Source organism: Lynx canadensis, chromosome F1 (assembly GCF_007474595.2).
Source record: "Lynx canadensis isolate LIC74 chromosome F1, mLynCan4.pri.v2, whole genome shotgun sequence".
Taxonomy (NCBI): domain Eukaryota; kingdom Metazoa; phylum Chordata; class Mammalia; order Carnivora; family Felidae; genus Lynx; species Lynx canadensis.
In genome coordinates this window covers 50,055,051-50,060,735 of record NC_044319.2, presented here as the reverse complement: position 1 = coordinate 50,060,735, position 5,685 = coordinate 50,055,051, and positions in this window count along the sequence as shown.

Genomic DNA, 5,685 nt, shown 5'->3' with positions numbered 1-5,685 from the left:
TTTGAGAGAGAGAAAGAGAGAGAGAGAGAGACAGAGTGTGAGCAGGGGAGGGGCAGAGACAGAGGCAGACACAGAATCGGTAGCTGACCACAGAGCCTGATGTGGGGCTTGAACTCACAAGAGGTGAGGTCATGACCAGAGCTGAAGTCTGACGCTTAATCAACTGAGCCACTCAGGCGCCCCTATATTCTTTCATAGTAAGTGAACTGAAACTCGATCTAACAACAATAAGCAGCTACTGAATACTTCATGTATAGAATGAGAGAAAAACATCCTGGGATAAGAAAGAAAGAAAACATACAGTTACCTACTTGAAAAATTTACAATTTACTTAGTGGGCTAGAATATTACAGTTCAAAGAAAGAACAATTTTTCTGTTTTGCTTACATGCTAAGAAGTCCATGACAATTTTTATTATGTACTTGTTATTAAATTAGTAGTAAACTTTAAAATTTGTATATATTCCTTGGAATATATAAGTTTTGACATTGTGGATATTTTTTAACTCTTCATCTTACCTTCATCTATTAGTAATTTAAGACATATGACAATTATAAACATATGACAATTAAACAGGAGTTTTTGGTATATCTGGGTTCCTGCAAACCCTCTTGTGCAAAAATCATACACTAAAAATAATAGGACTATGAGAATAATAGAGTTATTTCCAATCACTCAAAACCTGAGTACCTTATAATCAGAGACTTAAAAACAATAATAATTCCAATATAGGTATTATTATAGTTAAATCTCCTCTGGAATTTGCACCTGAAATGACAATCTTTTGTACATTTAAATCATGAAAATTGTGTTTCCCATGAGGATTCCAGAAGACATTTTTTTTTTTCAAATAGGGAAAAACTTCATCAAAGTTAATGAATACATTCCAGGAGTAGCCATTTTTGTTAATCATTATTTTAAAATAAAGGGCAATATGCACTTAAGCTTGTCTTCTACATGTGAACAATCCTAAAATAACTTACTATTATTGGAGGGTTTAGCAGTTCAAAGATTATCAGCTATCCACTGATTCACCAAAGAAAGGTGCTTCTGTGGGATGTTCAGTGATTTTAACAATTGCTACAAAACATTAATGTGCTGGGGAAAATTGCATGTTTACAAGCATGCTCTTACTAATATCATTCTCTTATTTACCCAACATAGATAAGATAATTCATATAAAAAGCAAGTATGTTACAGAACAGAATGCATAACAACCATTCTTTTTCTATGGTAGAACTTTATCAAAATTTGTTTTCTATTGTATACTTTTCAAGTTCCTTTTTATTTGGAAATTAAGAGCTAATAAACCCTCTTTATTTTTAATCATTTAAATCTCATGTATATTTTCATATTTAATGATAAAAATTAATGTTTGCATGTATTATATCATATAATTTTATTGTTCACTTTTTAAACCTTCTAATTAATAAGGACCTTATACTTAATACCTTCATTCCACATGTGTATAGCTGCATAAAGTTCTCTAGCTCATTTTCCATTGTTTTCCATTATGTGGAATAATCAATTTTGATATGTAGATTTGATTTACCCTTTAATGACTATATAAGTGGTTTCCTTCCATATTTGTGAAATAAAACTTTGTATTTTATTAAACAAACTATTTTATTAAAAATCTAATATTTGGTAAGTACCTAATTAAAATATTTTAGTAAATCAGCATGCACAGTTGATTTCAAATCAGTAATAGATCATTTTTTTTAATTCTGTAAATAACATTCCAATATTTAAGATGTAATGATATTGTTAGATGAAGTAGATAATAGATGCACGGTACCTGCTCTAAATTCTTACATAATCACATAATTTTGCACATTTTGCAAGAGCAGAATGTTAGTTTTTAGATTATAAAATGAACCCAACTCTGAACTAAATCACAAAAATGCCTTCTGGTCTCTCTTTTTTATTAATTCCTAGCACTTCACTTTGCTTTTTTTTTTTTTTTTTATTCCTCTGTTATCCAGTTTCCTTTCCATTGTATTATAAGTGAAATAAGACAAAATTCAGATGGATGATGCTTAGAAACCAATAGTTTTATTTAATCAGAATAATAGGAACCTTAATAATACAGTGATGTTGAGAGAATTCAAACTATTTCAGACTGCTATATAATCAAGTTTCTATGAACAAAGCTCAGAATTAAAGGAGAATTCTAGGAAAAAATCTTTTCAATCTGCATTTGTCTCTTCATCTCTAATTTTGAGGATTGGATTTAATATTAGGATTGTTAATTGCTGGTCTTTGAAACACCTATTAAAAATTTTAAATTACAATTGTAAATATGCCAAAATAGTGTTTTGCAAAAGGAACTTTTTCAATCTATTTATTCAGTAATCATGTACTGAATTTTTATTTTATGGCAATAGTGTAAGGAAAGGAAATTAAAAAAAGAATACAGATGTAAACTGCAAAAATCCTGACATTCTGGGGTAGATAAAGAAGAGAATCTTAGAAAAGGACTAAGGGGGAGATACCAATTTTTCAGACCAGCAGTATCTCAGAAACTAAAAAAAAAAGAAAGAAAGAAAGAAAGAGAAGCAGGATCACAAGGAGGAAGTTGTCAAAATTATTGAAGATCCCATGAACATCAGTTAAATATAGCTTGAAAACTTTCTGTCCATTACATCTGTCCCTACCTAGAGAAGGTAGGGATGACCTTCTCTAGAGGAATTAATTGCATGTTAGTATAGATGTCAGACTGCTACTGTGTTAAAAGTGAATGTGTAAAATGAATGCATAGAAAATCTGATGAAATTGCATAAGGCCTGTTGTCCTGCTAATAATGTTGCACCAATGTGAATTTTCTGGTTATGTAAGATAATGCTTTTGCAAGAAGCTGTGTGAAGAGCATATAGGAATATGTGTACTATTTTTGCAACTTCTTGTGAGTCTATAAGTATTTCAAAATAAAAAGTGTAAAAAAAAAAAAGAATATCCAGGGCAAATTTGAACCCAACACTTTGATTCTATGTCTCAGTGGAAATAGAAAAAATAAACAATTTTGAATTATATTTAATAGTTTGTTTCTCATAGTATTTTGGATGTAGAAATTCTGTAACTATCCGGGCAGTATTGTAACATTAAGGTAATGAGTAAATATATTGACGTTGTTGGGAGCCAGAACCCTCCACTATACAAGAAGAGATTATAAAGTATGGAATGAAAAAGGCAAAGGTGGCTTCTGTGGTGTTAGCTTACAATTAGAAATACCAGTCTAGGGGCCCCTGGGTGGCTCAGTTGACTGAAGGTCCAACTCTTGATTTTGGCTACTTCATAATCCCAGCATCATGGGATAGAGCCCTGCCTTGGCTCCACGCTGAACGTGGAGCCTGCTTGGTATTCTCTCTCTCTGCTCTCTCTTTCTCTCTCTAAAATAAAAATTAAAAAAGGAAAAAAATGTAAAAAAGAAATATCAGTATAAATTCATGATTTCAATAAGTATCAACATATTATCTATACATAGTTCAATGTATAGCTTACTCATACAGTTAATATATGTATGAAGGAAGATAAAAATATGTAATGGGGTAAGGCATGGAAGATTCCTGATTTTATAATTTGTAAAAGACTGGATGTGTTCAATACTAATGGGAATAATTGTTCCAAGCCTCTTTCACTGGGCAAAGCCAAGAATAAAAAGGTCAATTTTGTCCCATTTATGCCAATTACAAATACAGAGTGTGTGATCATGAAAAAGTTGTTTAAACATGTTCAGGGGTGTGTGTGTGTGTGTGTGTGTGTGTGTGTGTCAGTGTGTGTGCATGTATGTGTGTGTGTCTGTGTTAGAAAAGAGTAAGAGCACATGGTAAAGTAAATGTGGTAGAATATTAACGACTGATAAATCTGAGTGATGGATTCATGAATGTTCTTAGTAATACACTTGTCACTCTTCTTGAAGTTTGGAATTAGTACAAAATTAACATTAAGAAAGACCAAGCTTGGGTGGCTCAGTCAGTTAAATATCCGACTTCAGCTCAGGTCATGATCTCATAGGTTTGCGAGTTTGAGCTCTGAGTCAAGCTCTGTGCTGACAGCTCAGAGCCTGGAGCCTGTGTCTCCAGGATTCTCTCTTGGATTCTGTGTCTCCCTCGCTCTCTGCCCTTCTCCTGTTTGCATTCTGTCTCTCTCTCTCTCTCTCTCAAAAATAAATAAACATTAAAAAATTAAAAAAAAGAAAGACCAAATATCAGATAATAAGTAGATATGGTAAGTAAATAAACTAATAATTTTTAAGAACTTATTTTTTAAATTTAATTTAATTTAATTTAATTTAATTTAATTTAATTTTATTTTATTTTATTTTCAATATATGAAATTTATTGTCAAATTGGTTTCCATACAACACCCAGTGCTCATCCCAAAAGTGCCCTCCTCAATACCCATCACCCACCCTCCCTTCCCTCCCACCCCCCATCAACGCTCAGTTTGTTCTCAGTTTTTAACAGTCTCTTATGCTTTGGCTTTCTCCCACTCTAACCTCTTTTTTTTTTTCCCTTCCCCTCCCCCATGGGTTTCTGTTAAGTTTCTCAGGATCCACATAAGAGTGAAACCATATGGTATCTGTCTTTCTCTGTATGGCTTATTTCACTTAGCATCACACTCTCCAGTTCCATCCACGTTGCTACAAAAGGCCATATTTCATTCTTTCTCATTGCCACGTAGTATTCCATTGTGTATATAAACCACAATTTCTTTATCCATTCATCAGTTGATGGACATTTAGGCTCTGGAAAGCAGTGTGGAGGTTCCTCAGAAAAGAACTTATTTTTTAAAGAAAGAAGAGAAAAAAAGAATAATCACAGAAGTTAAATTACATGATAATTAAATAAAAATGGGAATGATCACTTTAAAACAGTAACACTCCATCGTCTTTGAATATTCACTATCTGTCATGTCATGCATTTTCAAAATGCACTTTATGTATTTTTCATTCATTTAATCCATACAAAGTCTTGTGGTGGTAGGTTGTTTCCCAGCGTTACAGAGGAGGAAACTGAGGCATTAGAACTCTTAATTGCCTAACCAAAGTAACTCAGGCAATAGTCGGAAAACTGGTTCAAGTAGAGGCAGTACAATTCAGAGACAGTGAGATCAACCATTGTAGTTGGTGAGGTAAACACTTTCATATAGTGATGTGACATCAAGAACCCAGTGTGTAACAAGGGGTGAAGTCACAAAGACTAGTCCCCTAGTATAGGAAGAGATTGTGTTTCAAATTACATGTGGGGAGGTTGGCCTCAAGTAGCCTAAAGATTACTTCTCCCACGGTGTCTGGGATTTACTGCGGCGGTTGAACAGGGTGATAAAGATAGTTATTGAAATAATTTGTGTAAAATCTATCTATAAATTTAGATGCAATCATATTACATATCTACTTGAAGAGTCATATTATTGTTGGTGAAGACTAGAAATTTTAGCCTACTTAATGAGCAGGGACCTTTCTAGGCAGCTGGCTGCTCTTTGTGTTTACTATAATAATTTCTTGAGCTGAAACGTGCACCTAACATAATATTATTATCTGACTGGAAGTGTGGTGAAGAAAATATGGCATTTCATTGTCTTCAAAGTGACAGTAGAAATAGTTTGGTACAGGAAGAAAAATACAGATATATAGATTATCTAATTCAATTAGTTATACATATTTTGATTAGCTGCTGAGAACCA